General features: G+C 43.5%; 1 protein-coding gene across 3 annotated transcripts in view; it reads left to right on the top strand.

The window, feature by feature from the left end:
• The window catches only part of MRAP2 (melanocortin 2 receptor accessory protein 2), a 99940-nt gene that overhangs the window by 5151 nt on the left and 74878 nt on the right, over positions 1 to 19911 (top strand). The gene's annotated exons all lie outside the window — the stretch shown is intronic.

The raw sequence follows: 19911 nt of genomic DNA, 5'->3' as shown, positions 1-19911 counted from the left end.
ATGGCCATTCTGTGTTGGGCCATACGTTCCTTAAATTGTCTTGCTGTCTTGCCCACGTAGTTTAGCCCACATGGACAAGACAGCAAATAGACCACATACTTGGAACTGCATGTGAGGGGATGTTTTATTTTGTACTCCTTCCCTGTGTGGGGATGTTTGAAGTTATTGCCCGTCAACATGTAATTGCAAGTTGCACATCCTGTGCATTTATAACAGCCAGCCTTCCTGCTTAGAAAGTGCTGAGTGCTGGGTTTGGGGATCTTACTTAAATCGGTTTTGACCACCAGGTCCCGTATGTTGGGGCCTCTTTTATAGCTGGGCATCAACCTGGTTTGGTGCAAACTTTTCAGATCTGGGTCTGTGCTGATCATGGGCCACAACGACTTTACGTTGGCTACTATGTCAGTTGTTTGTGTGGAATATTGAGTCACCCACGTCAGCATGTTGGATTTGTCATCACTGGGTTCTACACTTGGACTCAACAGCTCCTCTCGTGTTTTTGCGCATGCCCTGTCTCTGGCTTTGGACAGCTCCCTAAGAGAGTAACCCCTCTGTAGGAATTTGTCCGTCATCTCCTTCAATTGTTGATCCCGCACCTGTGTGTTATTATTGATGCGGCGTACTCGTAGGTACTGAGAATATGGGAGGCCAGATTTGGTATGTACAGGGTGAAAGCTGCCATGATGTAATAAATTGTTTCTGTCAGTGGCTTTTGTAAATAGTTGGGTATTGATGGTATCCCCTTCTATTGTAATCTGGACATCGAGGAATTGTATTGTTTTATTGTCCAGTTTATAGGTAAATTTTACCGGGCTATTAGAAGCGTTCTGGGTTTCAAGGCAGTTAATCAATACATCCTGGGGTCCTGTCCAGAACACCAGGATATCATCGATATATCGATAATAAAGTGCAATGTGTTGATGCATAGTTGGTGTGAAAAAGATCTGTTTTTCCACACTGTGCATGAATGCATTTGCATATACCGGAGCTGCCGCAGAACCCATTGCACAGCCCCTGTTCTGATTAAAAAATTTGCCATCATGGATAAAACAATTGTGAGTCAAAGTAAACTTTAAAATGTCAAGGAAGAACTCTATGTCAGGACCTGTATATTGCACGTTGCCCGTAATTAAAGATTTAGCAGCCTCTATCCCCTCCTCGTGGGGGATGCATGTGTAGAGGTTACATACATCGATACATGCCATGGTTAAATTCTCTGCTATATGTGTAAAACTTGACAACTTTTGTAGCAGCATGGTAGTGTCTTTTAAATATGTGTCCGTGCTCTGTATACAGGCCTGCATGTGATGATCGATATAGATAGCTAAAGGTTCGCACAGAGACCCCCGGGCAGATATGATGGGTCTGCCAGGGGGTCTCTGGGCGTCCTTGTGTATCTTTGGAATTGTGTAGAACAAGGATGTCTTCGGCTTAAGTCTCAGAAGGCGTTTCTTGAGATCAACACTAATCTGTCCCTTGTCCACTGCTGAGGTTAATAGAACGTTCAATTCTGCAATGTATTGTGGAGTTGGATCCTTGCTCAGAGGGGTATAGGTGTGTTGATCCAAGAGTTGACGGTCACATTCTTCTCGATATATGGCAATGTCCTGTATAACTATCGAACCCCCTTTGTCCGCTCCCCTTATTGTGATGTCACTCCGGGTGGACAATGCTCTCAAGGCCTCCCTCTCTTCCTTCGTCACATTGCTGTGTTGAATGGTTTGGGCGTTGGTACATTTTAAGTCCATCATCCGTGAGAAAGTTTTGAGGGTTGGGCTAAAGGATTGGGGGTCGAAAGTGCTGATAGTGCCTAATTTTTTATTTATTGCAGTGAAAGGGTCTTGTGCAGATTCCGTTTTGTTCCCTTGTTTATCAAAGAATTCGCGTAAGCGGAGTTTTCTCTGGAACTTGTAATTGTCCACCGTTCCAACAAAAGGCGGACAATTACAAGTTCCAGAGAAAACTCCGCTTACGCGAATTCTTTGATAAACAAGGGAACAAAACGGAATCTGCACAAGACACTTTCACTGCAATAAATAAAAAATTAGGCACTATCAGCACTTTCGACCCCCAATCCTTTAGCCCAACCCTCAAAACTTTCTCACGGATGATGGACTTAAAATGTACCAACGCCCAAACCATTCAAAACAGCAATGTGACGAAGGAAGAGAGGGAGGCCTTGAGAGCATTGTCCACCCGGAGTGACATCACAATAAGGGGAGTGGACAAAGGGGGTTCGATAGTTATACAGGACATTGCCATATATCGAGAAGAATGTGACCGTCAACTCTTGGATCAACACACCTATACCCCTCTGAGCAAGGATCCAACTCCACAATACATTGCAGAATTGAACATTCTATTAACCTCAGCAGTGGACAAGGGACAGATTAGTGTTGATCTCAAGAAACGCCTTCTGAGACTTAAGCCGAAGACATCCTTGTTCTACACAATTCCAAAGATACACAAGGACGCCCAGAGACCCCCTGGCAGACCCATCATATCTGCCCGGGGGTCTCTGTGCGAACCTTTAGCTATCTATATCGATCATCACATGCAGGCCTGTATACAGAGCACGGACACATATTTAAAAGACACTACCATGCTGCTACAAAAGTTGTCAAGTTTTACACATATAGCAGAGAATTTAACCATGGCATGTATCGATGTATGTAACCTCTACACATGCATCCCCCACGAGGAGGGGATAGAGGCTGCTAAATCTTTAATTACGGGCAACGTGCAATATACAGGTCCTGACATAGAGTTCTTCCTTGACATTTTAAAGTTTACTTTGACTCACAATTGTGGGTTCTGCGGCAGCTCCGGTATATGCAAATGCATTCATGCACAGTGTGGAAAAACAGATCTTTTTCACACCAACTATGCATCAACACATTGCACTTTATTATCGATATATCGATGATATCCTGGTGTTCTGGACAGGACCCCAGGATGTATTGATTAACTGCCTTGAAACCCAGAACGCTTCTAATAGCCCGGTAAAATTTACCTATAAACTGGATAATAAAACAATACAATTCCTCGATGTCCAGATTACAATAGAAGGGGATACCATCAATACCCAACTATTTACAAAAGCCACTGACAGAAACAATTTATTACATCATGGCAGCTTTCACCCTGTACATACCAAATCTGGCCTCCCATATTCTCAGTACCTACGAGTATGCCGCATCAATAATAACACACAGGTGCGGGATCAACAATTGAAGGAGATGACGGACAAATTCCTACAGAGGGGTTACCCTCTTAGGGAGCTGTCCAAAGCCAGAGACAGGGCATGCGCAAAAACACGAGAGGAGCTGTTGAATCCAAGTGTAGAACCCAGTGATGACAAATCCAACATGCTGACGTGGGTGACTCAATATTCCACACAAACAACTGACATAGTAGCCAACGTAAAGTCGTTGTGGCCCATGATCAGCACAGACCCAGATCTGAAAAGTTTGCACCAAACCAGGTTGATGCCCAGCTATAAAAGAGGCCCCAACATACGGGACCTGGTGGTCAAAACCGATTTAAGTAAGATCCCCAAACCCAGCACTCAGCACTTTCTAAGCAGGAAGGCTGGCTGTTATAAATGCACAGGATGTGCAACTTGCAATTACATGTTGACGGGCAATAACTTCAAACATCCCCACACAGGGAAGGAGTACAAAATAAAACATCCCCTCACATGCAGTTCCAAGTATGTGGTCTATTTGCTGTCTTGTCCATGTGGGCTAAACTACGTGGGCAAGACAGCAAGACAATTTAAGGAACGTATGGCCCAACACAGAATGGCCATCAGGGCAGCGTTACTGGTGGGAAACAGTGATCAGGCGGTGGCCAGACACTATGCACAGGCCCAACATAGCATGGCACAGTTACGCTACCTCATCATTGACCATGTACCCATTTCATCACGGGGAGGAGACAGGGATAGGCAGTTACTCCGTTTGGAGAGCCGATGGATATACACCCTAAACACTGTCAACCCCGGGGGATTAAATGAGGCCATTAATTTCAATTGTTTCCTTTAAATTAAATCTAATCATCGGGATAGGTGCAGAACTTGACAGAAGGATCTCCAACGCAAAATAGCGAATAGACAGTACTGAGCACAGTTAAAATATGAAAATGCACCACTGATAGTCACGTTTTAAAATAAAATAAAAAATAAATAAAAAATCTTTTTGAAAGAGAAATTTCTTTCAAATCTCGTCACATGCACTAGCACTTTAACAAATTATTAGGGACACTGAGTATGCCCCCCTTGGTTTCAACAACTGGGGGAAGGATACCATATTAGTGGTGCACACTGCCACCCAGTGGCCTTCCAATCTTAGCACTTTAGCAGCCATTAGCTTAACGACACACTACGTGTCGATTACTGTGTGTATATATGTTTTTTGTACTTTAATCAAATTAATCATTGCTTATCACTATTACATGTACTTTTGTTGTCACTTTCACTCGCTTAACAGCGAGTCTTTGTTTTGCACGATTTTGACTTGTGAATGTTATGCCCACAGAGCTGCCCCTACTCCTGACGGCTCCGAGAGCCGGCACCATGTCACTTCCGGCCATCTGACCGGAAGCAGCAGCGGGACACGGACGGTGAGCTTAGGGCGGCGGGGATGGACCTGAACAGCTGGTAAGGTATATATTGCACTTATGTCTGTATTACTGCAAATGTCCTGAAGACGGGCCCAGCCCGAAACGGCGTAGACAGTACGCAGTAAACCTTGTGTTATTTCACTAGTCCCGGAGTGACGTGTTTTTTTGTTGGACTGCATTTGTGGGTGATTCGTCACCTTCAAACCTTCAGCGCGGGCACCCGGGCAAGTTACAAAGCTGTACCTGTCAGCAGGAGGAGTTGCCGGACATCACCCCTACCTATATATATATATATATATATATATATATATATATATATATACACACACATACACACAGGTATATAATATATGTATATTATAGGAATTTAACTTGCCCAGTACACATTCGGAAAGGGGGTGTGACCACGCCCGTCAAATGTTGGAGGGTATGTTATTTCACTAGTCCCGGAGTGACGTGTTTTTTTGTTGGACTATATATATATATATATATATATACTGTGTGTGTGTGTGTATGTATGTGTATATATATATATATATATATATATATATATATATATATATATATATATATATACATACTGTATATATAACAGTGAAAAAAGGAACGTCACTCCCGGCTCTTGTTAGAAACATAATCTGTATTTGCCAACGGCGTTTCGAGCCTGTAGCTCGTCTTCAGGACAATAACGCACAGACTATATATATATATACAGATGGGTCTTTTCCCATCTTGGCAGGGGATGGCGCTGGCGTCGCCAGCCGCCATCCCCCGCCAGCGCCATGGCGATCGTGAGAAGGGGACGCGAGCGCACGAGAGGCGCGCGCGTCCCCTTCCGACGGCGCTTCCATACGTTTCCCCGGGTCCCCGCCGACTGCCCGCACCCCCCCTAACCCCCCCCTAACCCTGTCCGTCTCCCTGAGGCGGAGACGGACAGGGTTTCCGTCGCGCTAGCGACGGAGACTGAGACGCGCGTGCGCGTGAGACGCACGCGCGTCTCAGTCTCCTCGCTGGCGTGGCTGCTGGCGGGTCGCCAGCGCGTACGTTCTGGCGACCCGCCAATAAGGATGGGAATAGGAACATACTGTATATATATATTTATATATATATATATATATATATATATATATATATATATATATATATATATATATATATATATATACAGGTTGAGTATCCCGTATCCAAAATGCTTGGGACCAGGAGAATTTTGGATAACGGATTATTCCGTATTTCAGAATATTTAAATATTTCAATTATGTATTTTGAAGTATCTTGCATTTATGCTGTATAAACACATAATATACACACAAATCTATTTTATTACCACATAAAATACACACAAATATATTTTATTTGTTCAAAAAACAAGGTTTCAAAACATGAAACAAAATTTGTGTACTATCTCAGATATTGAATTTGAATGTCAAGCAGTCATTGCCTTGCACATATATAGTGCCAGTTACATATCATGTCCTCAGTAGTGCTGTTCCAAATGTCCCCAGTGAGTTTTTAGCAAAAAAAATATTTTTTTTCACTTTCTGGAATGTATGGTTTTCGGAATAATTCGGATAACGGATATTCGGATACGGGATACTCAACCTGTATATACGTGTAGTTGGATGGTGCGGCACTCCCCGCATATTGAAGACAGGAGTCAGGTTTAAAAGGCAACGTTTCAACGTCTTTTAATAGACGTTTTCATCAGGCTAACAACATAATGAAATGTAACATACCTTTATACACCTTCGTGAAAGCTGCATCTATTCTCTGTGCCCCTGAGATGAACGAATTGTTTGAGCCACCTACAACAGACATATTATACCGTGATTTGTTGAAACACAAAAAACGTGAAATTGATCTCATGTTTCACGGAATGACTTTGAGCGACTATTACCGCGCTAATAAAATTCCACGCGGTTTACGTGTTAAAAATTCCCTGACATTGGGCAGGAAGGACCCGATTTTCTGCCGTAAGTGGGTTGCCACCTTAAACAAGTGCTCTTTTGACTTGATGCTGTTAATAATAGAATTCACTACCAAGGAGGCAGCAATATTAAAGTCCAAAATCGAGCAATTTGAGTCCATCCATCAACCTACACTCATGCAGGATACTGATGGAAAATGGTATGAAAAACTTTCTAATCAACTTGTGACGTATAAACGTGAATTAACCCGCTTTAAGAAAGAAAAGAGGGAGAAAGTGGACTCGGATTATGAGGGCAATACAGTATATCAGTGGACATTCTCCAATCGAGGTGACCGTCGCCCATTTTTTTGACAAAATAAATACAGAGGTTACATGACAACTGACAAATCATCTGACAATTATTCATCTAACAGTGATGCTGAACCAGAACAGCGACGTGGACGGGGCAGAGGTAGTAGTAGAGGAAGAAGGCAACCTACTGGCCCTTTAGATGTGACCACCCGCCTGAGAAATATCGAAGGCGGCGCAGGTTTACCAGACGAGGGCACCAGTGGCAGAGGCAGGGCAGTCTCCAAGAAACCACCCATCCAAACAAAAGCTTAGTGGTGAAATTTTCTTCCCATACCCTTACTCATGAGGAGTATAGGATCCTTAACAAGGGATTATCGTTCGTGCCGTCCATAAAAATGGATCCATTATCCTGGCAGACAGAACAATTTACTCTCAATCGCCAGTTGAAGCTTAAAGAGTTTTTCACGAAAAATCCCACACCAAGTGATCCTTCTCCATTGCCTGCACAATTATGCAAGCTTCTACCCCGCTCATCATTTGAGCCCCAGTCCAATAATCCATCTATTAAAACTTTTATGCGTCTGCTGAGCTCACAAGTCGAAAAGGAATTGTCTGTGCAACCTATCCAGCACTCCAACCTATCTGCAGCTGAGCGACTCAAGTTGAAAAACCTGTCAAATAATCAGCAATTAATATTCCGTAATGCAGATAAAGGAGGTGCACTAGTCATTATGGACTTTGTTAAGTATAAAGCTGAGTTGGACTCGCAATTGTCTGACCATCACACTTATCAGCTATTACCCCGCGACCCTACAACATCCTTCCAGAAACAGCTCCAAGCCTTACTACAGTCTGCAGTTCAAACGAATAAAATTGAACAGTCTCTCAGTGATGCCCTTGTTCCAAAGTTTCCAGTGGTACCCGTGATATATAGTATCCCGAAAATCCATAAGTCATTGACTGACCCTCCGGGTAGACCCATTATAGCGGCCAGACAGTCGCTATCACAATTATCATCGGTGTATATTGATGCCATATTACAGCCATATATTGTGCGACATCCCCGCTATTTATTGGATACTACCTCATTATTACAAGTATTAAAAGCATTACCTGTTCTCGATGGTGAAATTTGGTTGGTTACTCTTGACGTCAAAAGCCTTTATACCATTATTCCTCACGAGGAAGGTATGAAGGCAGTTGATGGTTTTTTGTGTGCACAAAGTGATTATGATGGTCCACCAATTGATTTTTTGTTGAGTTTGTTGCATTTTGTTCTGACAAAGAATTATTATTTGCATGATGGGAAATTCTGGCTCCAGACAAATGGCTGCTCAATGGGATCTAACGCTGCACCAGCGTATGCCAACATTTATATGTTTGCCGTTGAGCAGCTTTTATTCTTTGATGTCCCTACTCTGGCAGCCAGAATTCTGCTATACCAGCGTTTTATCGACGATCTCCTCATAGTCTGGTCTGGGCCTATTGAGGATTTGAGAAGACACGTCGACTTGCATAATCTGAGTGATAGCCCGGTGAAATTAACCATGACAAGTGACCAAAAATCCATTAGTTTTCTTGATGTATCTTTATGTCTGAACAATGGTATTATTGAGACTAGGTTGTTCCAAAAAGAAACAGACAGGAATAACCTTTTACATGGTAATAGCGCACACCCTAGAAGTCTCATAAACGGTTTACCTTATTCCCAAATAATTCATATCAAGAGAATTGTGTCAGACCCGGTGGAGGCCGAATTACAAATTGATGTATTAATTAAGAAATTTTTGGCCAGAGGCTATAAATTAAATGATTTATTATCAGCTCGAGAGAGGGCCTCTTCTTATTCCAGAGACCAACTTCTGGAGCCTAAACCTGTAGCACCATCTCCTCAAATTTTCCCGTGGGTGACCAAATTTACCACGGCTAGTCCCATTGCTAATAAAACCTCTAAAAAATTCTGGCCGATTATCCAGAGTGATCGGGACATTAATATTGCCAACACTAGACTTTTAGCCTGCTACCAGCGTGCCCCAAATCTTCGAGATATGTTGGTGAAAACTGATATCACCACATTCAACCAACCATCTAAACCACCCCAGAGAGGATGTATCAGGTGCACATGTACTGTTTGCACCTGTATGATTCCCGGTAACATCTTTTACCATCCCCAACAGGGTACTAAGTTCACGATCAGGCATACCCTCAGTTGTGAGTCTAAATTTGTTGTATATCAACTTATCTGCCCGTGTGGATTGTCTTACATAGGCAAGACTGAAAGAACTTTTAAGGAGCGCATTACAACCCACCGCTCCACTATTAGACAAGCGCTTGCAGGGGGTAAATGTGATCTACCTGTCCCAAAACATTTTGTTGCTTTGAAACACACTTTGCCTTCTTTGAGATATTGGATGATAGATCATGTACCGTTAAATATCAGAGGGGGTAATCGTGGTCTCCATCTTTTGAAGTGTGAAACAAGGTGGATATACCGCCTTGATACACTAGCCCCCAAGGGCTTAAACGAGAATTTAGGTATCAGCTGTTTGACACGGAGATAAATGTATTCTTGGTTTCCAGCTTTAGTTTCATAATTAGCTGTGATTCATCCATTACTTGCCAAGTACTTATACGTATTTGTGTATTATTCTGCTGTAGCACTTTACTTGATAGTAATTAGCGTTTGTATAGTAATGATAAATGTCTGTACTTGCTAGCGCTACTGCCTTCTATGTCAGTTTACTTCGTTTTGTATTGTTTGTATGTTGTCATGGTGATGGTTGCACTATTGGATCGCGCAATGACGTCAGTCCTGATGCGCCTTGTCTCTGGACGGCGGGAGCGCACCCAATCTTGCTTTCACAAAGGTGTATAAAGGTATGTTACATTTCATTATGTTGTTAGCCTGATGAAAACGTCTATTAAAAGACGTTGAAACGTTGCCTTTTAAACCTTACTCCTGTCTTCAATATGCGTGGAGTGCCGCACCATCCAACTACACGTATATGAATCTCTTAGTGTGGGCACCAAGCAAAGTACTGTACAGCGTAGGAGCAGTGCGTGTGCCGGTCTACTGGATCTTTTATATATATATATATATATATATATATATATATATATATATATATATATATATATATATATATATATATAGAGAGAAACCTTGGGGGAGCAAGCACTCATTACAACTGATGATATACTGGGTGCAAATCAGCCTGAAGCATTTATAGAAAAACAGAATATCCAGAGGATATAAATGGCAGCACTCCTGATGAAACTTGTAAAAAAGATTTTTATTTCATATGTCACCTGACATTGTAGTTTTAGCATATACTGCTGGGGTACAACTGCAACTGATGGAATTCGCAGGTACAACAAGACATGGGTCTCAATTCAATGAGTAAAACATAGTCACCATTATGGCAGTCAACGGAGCCCGTTTCGGCTTATCCAGCCTTCATCCTGGACTGACCCACACTAATTCAGTGCCCCAGACTCATATATATAGCCAGCAATAATTAAGTTAATTCACACCACACTGTGTAATTCACTAGGTCCAATTGCGCTACTCCGTTACCCTGCATATGCATATTACCACCTACCGGATCTCCAAATATGGACTATCCGGTTTTGTACCAATCAATACACACCTCCGTACGTATCACGGAGCTCAGCCTAAGGGACGTGGGCGTGCGTCCGATGCGTCATAGCGTCATCGCGCATCCACCCGTACAGCCAGACTCCGGGACAGCCTCCGTGTTGGAAAGGTTACTCCTCCCAACTCACAGCGTCATCCTGACGTGATGTCAGGACAGTCAAGTTAGTAACGTTGCCCTGGTAACCCGCTGCCACCAATGTACGCTGCAGTAAGCAAAGTCATCGGGGCCGAGTTTCCTCAGGTGTATACATTCTATTAGAAGGCAGCTGTCAAATACACATCAAATATCCATATGTTGCCTGGTATCTCGTCGCAGCAGTTAGTCGACACCAGTCAGTGTCGACCACCGTGCCGAGCCTCATCAGGAATCAGGAAAGCGGTCTGTGACCTTAAGGGACCGCCTTAGGACCCTCTGGAATGAAAGTATAGTGTGCATAGAGAAGGGTAGGGGTAGTTTTAGGAAGCATATGCATTACAGTAGTTAAGGAGTCACGCAATCTATGACCACCAAAAAACAAAAAATAGAAAATACACGTAAATAATCAAATACCCAAAAAAACATTCAATAAAGAGAAAAAATAAAGAAGAAAAATCAGCAAAATGTGCTAGATATATTTACAAAAATATATATATAGAGAGATCTCTGTGGAGGCAAAGCATTTCATAGCCATATCTCATCAACAAAAGACATCTATGTCAAAGGATATGTATGACAACCAACATATGTCACATCAATAATTGCTATTCACCCATTAGGGTATGTTATTGACTCGAAGGAAATAATTTCAAAATTGTAGACTGAGGATCATCTATTACATGAGAGCAGTGGAGGATCTATAGGAAGGATGACAATGGGAACTCTTCATTTAGGCCAGAAGGTGATAAAGATGCAAGTTTCTTTATCCATTGGCATTCTCTTTGGAGAAGAATTTTGACAGAGAGACTTTACTACATCCTGTTTCCAATTTAAAGAATATCAATAGAGTGGTCTTTCCAACGACCTATTCTACAAAGTCAAAGTCGATTAAAGCGGCAGTTATCAAACACTGGCATATAATAAGTACAGACCCAGTCATTGGACCTGACTGTACCCAGTTACCGCTCTTCAGTTTCAAACGCAGTCCCAATCTCAAACAACGGATCACATATTCTGACATTAGCCCATCTACGAGTTCGAATAACACATGGCTAAGAAGACCAACCGGATCATATAAATGCACTGGATGTGTGAACTGTCCCTTTGTCATCACGGGAGCACATTTTACACATCCAGGCACGGGTGTTAAATACAAAATATTTCACCGGTTGAATTGTGAATCCAAGTTTGTTATTTATGCCATCGTATGCCCGTGTAGGAAGATCTACATCGGCAAGACCATTAGAATGGTCAAGGAGAGGATCTCTATGCACAGGTCCTCAATCAAAAAGGCATTAACCAGTATTGATCAGGCCACCCCACCAGTGGCCCGTCATTATCATGAAGCAGGACACTCTCTACGTGATTTCCTCTACATCCCGGTAGACCAGATACCGCCGTTGCGGAGGGGGGGTGATAGACATAAAATTCTTCTCCAAAGAGAATGCCAATGGATAAAGAAACTTGCATCTTTATCACCTTCTGGCCTAAATGAAGAGTTCCCATTGTCATCCTTCCTATAGATCCTCCACTGCTCTCATGTAATAGATGATCCTCAGTCTACAATTTTGAAATTATTTCCTTCGAGTCAATAACATACCCTAATGGGTGAATAGCAATTATTGATGTGACATATGTTGGTTGTCATACATATCCTTTGACATAGATGTCTTTTGTTGATGAGATATGGCTATGAAATGCTTTGCCTCCACAGAGATCTCTATATATATACATTTTTGTAAATATATCTAGCACATTTTGCTGATTTTCCTTCTTTATTTTTTCTCTTTATTGAATGTTTTTTTGGGTATTTGATTATTTACGTGTATTTTCTATTTTTTGTTTTTTGGTGGTCATAGATTGCGTGACTCCTTAACTACTGTAATGCATATGCTTCCTAAAACTACCCCTACCCTTCTCTATGCACACTATACTTTCATTCCAGAGGGTCCTAAGGCGGTCCCTTAAGGTCACAGACCGCTTTCCTGATTCCTGATGAGGCTCGGCACTGTGGTCGACACTGACTGGTGTCGACTAACTGCTGCGACGAGATACCAGGCAACATATGGATATTTGATGTGTATTTGACAGCTGCCTTCTAATAGAATGTATACACCTGAGGAAACTCGGCCCCGATGACTTTGCTTACTGCAGCGTACATTGGTGGCAGCGGGTTACCAGGGCAACGTTACTAACTTGACTGTCCTGACATCACGTCAGGATGACGCTGTGAGTTGGGAGGAGTAACCTTTCCAACACGGAGGCTGTCCCGGAGTCTGGCTGTACGGGTGGATGCGCGATGACGCTATGACGCATCGGACGCACGCCCACGTCCCTTAGGCCAGTGGTTCCCAACCTGGGGTACTAGTACCCCTGGGGGTACTCTGCAGACCAGTTGGGGGTACTTGAAAATAATATTAGTAATGGCCGAAACTGAAAAAAAGTCTTTTGACGGCAGAAGAAGAAGTCCCATTGCTATGGAGAAGAACCATGTTGTGTCACTTATGGTTCTGTCTTCAGTGTCATCAGCTTCTCATTGTGCTTTTGCCTGACCAGCAATCCAATAGGAGCTACCCATGCTGCCCTCAGACATCAGCGATCATCTACCCTGCACTGACATGGGTGGAAGAAGCAGCGGCATTAATCCTACAGGTGTAAGTGGGAACCCTGGAGACAATACACAACTAGCTGCCAGACACGGAAGGGCACGATTCCTGTCTGCTACATGCATAAGGACACGCATACCGCTCACTTCCACTCCACTCATAAGTACTGTCTATATTTTAAATTGAGAGGAGGGGGTACTCATCAATGAAAAGCCTAATCAAGGGGTACGGGAGAGAAAAAAGGTTGGGAAACACTGCCTTAGGCTGAGCTCCGTTATACGTACGGAGGTGTGTATTGTCCCGCACTCTTTGATTGGTACAAAACCGGATAGTCCATATTTGGAGATCCGGTAGGTGGTAATATGCATATGCAGGGTAACGGAGTAGCGCAATTGGACCTAGTGAATTACACAGTGTGGTGTGAATTAACTTAATTATTGCTGGCTATATATATGAGTCTGGGGCACTGAATTAGTGTGGGTCAGTCCAGGATGAAGGCTGGATAAGCCGAAACGGGCTCCGTTGACTGCCATAATGGTGACTATGTTTTACTCATTGAATTGAGACCCATGTCTTGTTGTACCTGCGAATTCCATCAGTTGCAGTTGTACCCCAGCAGTATATGCTAAAACTACAATGTCAGGTGACATATGGAATAAAAATCTTTTTTACAAGTTTCATCAGGAGTGCTGCCATTTATATCCTCTGGATATTCTGTTTTTCTATATATATATATATATATATATATATAGTAACTCCGCGTGGTGGCACTCCAAACACAGACTTCTTAACACCGCAGGTAACGACAACGTTTCGAGGTTTTTATTTAACACCTCTTCATCAGGTCACATAAAAGAATAACATAACATAATCACATTTATACTCACAAACCACCAGTGCACGCCTCCATGTTCCGGTATTCGCGCCGTCTGTGTCCGACCCCGTCATCAACGTGCGTCGTAGCACGTCACTCCGCACAGACGTAGACCCGGCACACACGTAAGGCGTCGTCCGTTACCACGGAGACCTGAGAAAATATAAACAAAACACGTTAATACAGAGATCGTGTACATCATCAAAAATACAAAAAGGTTAAAAGCAGTTGCAGGCATAGCGGCCGCTAAGCAACTGGACAGGATCAATTTAGGCAAAATACTTAATATGCATACAAGAATGAATAAAGAGATATCATGATATTAAAGCATCATGCGCAAGTACTCTTCTCTAGCACATAAAAGTGTAATAAAGGGACACAATAGTCAAAACAGTGTCACGGGCCCAATTCAAAGCAACCTCATGTGCCCTGAATCAAAAACCTTAGACATATACAAAAAACAAGAACCATGATATACAAGCAAACTCCTAGACATAATAACGATAAATTATTACAAATAACACCGTAAGCCCAGTTGCTCATTAAGGCCACGGGGAGCCATTGTCCCGAGGCGATATATCCAACTGGTCTCACGCTGAAGTAGTTTTAATGATCTGTCACCCCTTCTAATTGAAGGGGGTATATGATCAATCAAGATATATCGGAGTGACGAGATGTTGTGACCAGCCTGCAGAAAATGTCTGGCCACAGGCTGGTCACTAGACCCGCTTTCAAGTGCACTTTTAATAGAATGTCGATGGGTGGCCATCCTTTCACGCAAGGTGCGGTCTGTTTTCCCGACATAACTGCGTCCGCAGGGACATGTCAGGAGATAAATCACGTACTTAGTCGTACATGTAATTCTATGACGGATATCAAATTTTTTTCCTGATGATGGATGGTTAAATGATGAACTTAATGGGTCCGCCAGACTCATTGTGACCTCGTATGTACTCTTCTAGTAGTTCTACTGGGCCCCTCCATATCATAAAGAGGTCGTCAATGAATCTGGCGTAAGCCACAATATGTTCACAAATGCCAGGTGCTTCGAGGAAAATTTGGCGCTCCACCTGCAGCATGTAGGCATTAGCGTACGATGGGGCCACATTGGACCCCATCGCACAGCCCGACAGCTGCAGGTAGAATGCCCCATCAAATATAAAGTAATTGTGGGTTAAAATTAACTCCAAAAGTTGTACAACTAATCCACATGGTGGACCAATGTAGTGAGGATTTCCCTCCAGCAAATTTCTGATGGCATGGAGTCCTTCTCCATTGGGGATCACAGTGTAAAGGCTGGTGATGTCAAGGGTTACCAGGACACCACCAGTCGGCACACACTCCACACTCTGTAAAAGGTTTAGGAACGCAGTGGTGTCCCTAATATGGCCACTGCTATTAACAATGCATGGTTGGATAAGAGCATCGAGGTACACAGCAAGAGCCTGGAACAGAGACCCTCTGGCGGATATTATCGGTCGCCCTGGAGGCTGCTCCAGGCTCTTGTGCACCTTTGGTAGGGTATATAAAATAGCCACCACTGGTTCCTTGGGTACAAGGGCATCAAAAAGTTTTTGGTCAATAAGACCTGCAGACAAAGCTGGTGTTAAAATGTCCACCAGTTCTTTCATATAGCCAACCGTAGGATCACCGGAGAGTTTACAATAAACATTAGAGTCCGCCAATTGGCGTTGGATCTCATCCTTGTACGGCTGTATGTCTTGAATGACTATTGCCCCGCCCTTGTCGGCGGGGCGTATGACAATGTCATTATAACAGGATAAGTCCTTGAGAGCCTGGAATTCATCCTGGCTGAGATTGTTGTATTGGTCATGGTCCTGGTCAATTTGTATCTGAGTGTCCAACATATTTCCATATGCTTTAATAGATGTATTATAGGAAACTGGATCGAATGTAGAGCGTGGAATAATTTTCCTTAGTTGGTGGGGGATAGTGTCAGCCGTGGGGGGTTTAGGGTTATTGTGAAAATGCTCCTTGAGCCGTAATTGTCTTTGAAGACGATACTTTTCCACTTCCCATTTGAGGCCATTTAGTTTCGTTGTGGGGACATAGGACAAACCTTTGTTTAGCACCTTTTTCTCGGAGTCTGTCAACACGTGTGTCGACAGATTAATTATCGTGGTCTCCGGTTCCGGTTCAGTGGTGGGCGACCCACTTTTCCACGTCCTCTGCCCCTTCCCGCCGTGGCGGGTACACTTGCGTTGGCGATGCGGCCTTGAGAATTGGTTTGTACACCTAAAGGGGACTGACCGCGGGTATTGGAGGGGCCTGATGTGGTGTCTGAGTCACTGGTTGTGATAGCCTCATAAGATGAGCCAGTGTCCTGTGGTGGTTTCCACCTCCTTCTATTACTACCCCTCTCTCGAAATCTTTGTGGGGGCTCCGAACGTCCGCCATGTACCCACTGGTAGACATGATTATTTTCATAGTCACCTATAACTTTTTGTAGCTTTTGTTTTTTAAAAGCTATAAGGTCCCTCTTATAGGCTGATACCTGTTTGGACAGCTTATCAATCCAATTATTAGCCACATCCTCCTCAAATGTTTGCTTGTGTTGTGAGCTACACCAGTGGGTACATGGCGGACGTTCGGAGCCCCCACAAAGATTTCGAGAGAGGGGTAGTAATAGAAGGAGGTGGAAACCACCACAGGACACTGGCTCATCTTATGAGGCTATCACAACCAGTGACTCAGACACCACATCAGGCCCCTCCAATACCCGCGGTCAGTCCCCTTTAGGTGTACAAACCAATTCTCAAGGCCGCATCGCCAACGCAAGTGTACCCGCCGCGGCGGGAAGGGGCAGAGGACGTGGAAAAGTGGGTCGCCCACCACTGAACCGGAACCGGAGACCACGATAATTAATCTGTCGACACACGTGTTGACAGACTCCGAGAAAAAGGTGCTAAACAAAGGTTTGTCCTATGTCCCCACAACAAAACTAAATGGCCTCAAATGGGAAGTGGAAAAGTATCGTCTTCAAAGACAATTACGGCTCAAGGAGCATTTTCACAATAACCCTAAACCCCCCACGGCTGACACTATCCCCCACCAACTAAGGAAAATTATTCCACGCTCTACATTCGATCCAGTTTCCTATAATACATCTATTAAAGCATATGGAAATATGTTGGACACTCAGATACAAATTGACCAGGACCATGACCAATACAACAATCTCAGCCAGGATGAATTCCAGGCTCTCAAGGACTTATCCTGTTATAATGACATTGTCATACGCCCCGCCGACAAGGGCGGGGCAATAGTCATTCAAGACATACAGCCGTACAAGGATGAGATCCAACGCCAATTGGCGGACTCTAATGTTTATTGTAAACTCTCCGGTGATCCTACGGTTGGCTATATGAAAGAACTGGTGGACATTTTAACACCAGCTTTGTCTGCAGGTCTTATTGACCAAAAACTTTTTGATGCCCTTGTACCCAAGGAACCAGTGGTGGCTATTTTATATACCCTACCAAAGGTGCACAAGAGCCTGGAGCAGCCTCCAGGGCGACCGATAATATCCGCCAGAGGGTCTCTGTTCCAGGCTCTTGCTGTGTACCTCGATGCTCTTATCCAACCATGCATTGTTAATAGCAGTGGCCATATTAGGGACACCACTGCGTTCCTAAACCTTTTACAGAGTGTGGAGTGTGTGCCGACTGGTGGTGTCCTGGTAACCCTTGACATCACCAGCCTTTACACTGTGATCCCCAATGGAGAAGGACTCCATGCCATCAGAAATTTGCTGGAGGGAAATCCTCACTACATTGGTCCACCATGTGGATTAGTTGTACAACTTTTGGAGTTAATTTTAACCCACAATTACTTTATATTTGATGGGGCATTCTACCTGCAGCTGTCGGGCTGTGCGATGGGGTCCAATGTGGCCCCATCGTACGCTAATGCCTACATGCTGCAGGTGGAGCGCCAAATTTTCCTCGAAGCACCTGGCATTTGTGAACATATTGTGGCTTACGCCAGATTCATTGACGACCTCTTTATGATATGGAGGGGCCCAGTAGAACTACTAGAAGAGTACATACGAGGTCACAATGAGTCTGGCGGACCCATTAAGTTCACATATACTATACATCCTAATCGAGTCCATTTCTTGGATGTTGAAGTAACACTGAGCGAGGGCAAACTTTCATCCAATTTATTTACAAAGCCGACGGATCGGAACACAATTTTGCACGCCAACAGTTTCCACCCTAAAGCATCCAAGTATGGACTACCATACTCCCAATTTCTTAGGGCCAAGAGGGTGTGTAGTTCAGACTTGGATGCTGAAACACAAATGAATATCATGGCGGCAAAGTTTGTGAACCGTGGTTATGAACCAAAATCACTGGAAGTAGCAAAGAAGAGAGCCATGGATACACCTAGGGCTGATTTACTCAAGATACAGCCACAAAAATCAGTTGGTGACCGTCTACCGTGGGTCAACCACTTTAATGACCAGAGTACTAAAATCAATAAGTTGTCAAAACGTTGGTGGCCCTTGGTGACCGCAGACCCTAAAATAGGACTTAGTGATAGCAAGCTAATGCCCTGTTATCAGAGAGGTCGGAATGTGTTCGACTGGGTGGTCCGGACGGACATAACTGGCTTAACCAGCAGCCAGACCCATACAAGAAATTTTCTCTCCAAAAAAATGGGCTGTTTTAAGTGCCTTAACTGTATTACATGCAGGTCCATGGTGGCCGCCTCATCATTTAACCATCCATCATCAGGAAAAAATTTGATATCCGTCATAGAATTACATGTACGACTAAGTACGTGATTTATCTCCTGACATGTCCCTGCGGACGCAGTTATGTCGGGAAAACAGACCGCACCTTGCGTGAAAGGATGGCCACCCATCGACATTCTATTAAAAGTGCACTTGAAAGCGGGTCTAGTGACCAGCCTGTGGCCAGACATTTTTTGCAGGCTGGTCACAACATCTCGTCACTCCGATATATCTTGATTGATCATATACCCCCTTCATTATTATGTCTAGGAGTTTCGTTGTATATCATGGTTCTTGTTTTTTGTATATGTCTAAGGTTTTTGATTCAGGGCACATGAGGTTGCTTTGAATTGGGCCTGTGACACTGTTTTGACTATTGTGTCCCTTTATTACACTTTTATGTGCTAGAGAAGAGTACTTGCGCATGATGCTTTAATATCATGATATCTCTTTATTCATTCTTGTATGCATATTAAGTATTTTGCCTAAATTGATCCTGTCCAGTTGCTTAGCGGCCGCTATGCCTGCAACTGCTTTTAACCTTTTTGTATTTTTGATGGTGTACACGATCTCTGTATTAACGTGTTTTGTTTATATTTTCTCAGGTCTCCGTGGTAACGGACGACGCCTTACGTGTGTGCCGGGTCTACGTCTGTGCGGAGTGACGTGCTACGACGCACGTTGATGACGGGGTCGGACACAGACGGCGCGAATACCGGAACATGGAGGCGTGCACTGGTGGTTTGTGAGTATAAATGTGATTATGTTATGTTATTCTTTTATGTGACCTGATGAAGAGGTGTTAAATAAAAACCTCGAAACATTGTCGTTACCTGCGGTGTTAAGAAGTCTGTGTTTGGAGTGCCACCACGCGGAGTTACTATATTGGTCACTGGAAGTGATCTGGGCGGGCACCCTTCAACTATACCCCGAGACAAGGGAGTGCTACTCCAAAGTGGTGCATATATATATATATATATATATATATATGGATTTGAATAAAACAAGCTGCGGCACTCAAGGGTCTTGTAAAA

The sequence above is a fragment of the Crinia signifera genome, chromosome 3, assembly GCF_055691185.1.
Source record: "Crinia signifera chromosome 3, ASM5569118v1, whole genome shotgun sequence".
Lineage (NCBI taxonomy): Eukaryota > Metazoa > Chordata > Amphibia > Anura > Myobatrachidae > Crinia > Crinia signifera.
This window is presented reverse-complemented; position numbering and strand designations above follow the sequence as displayed.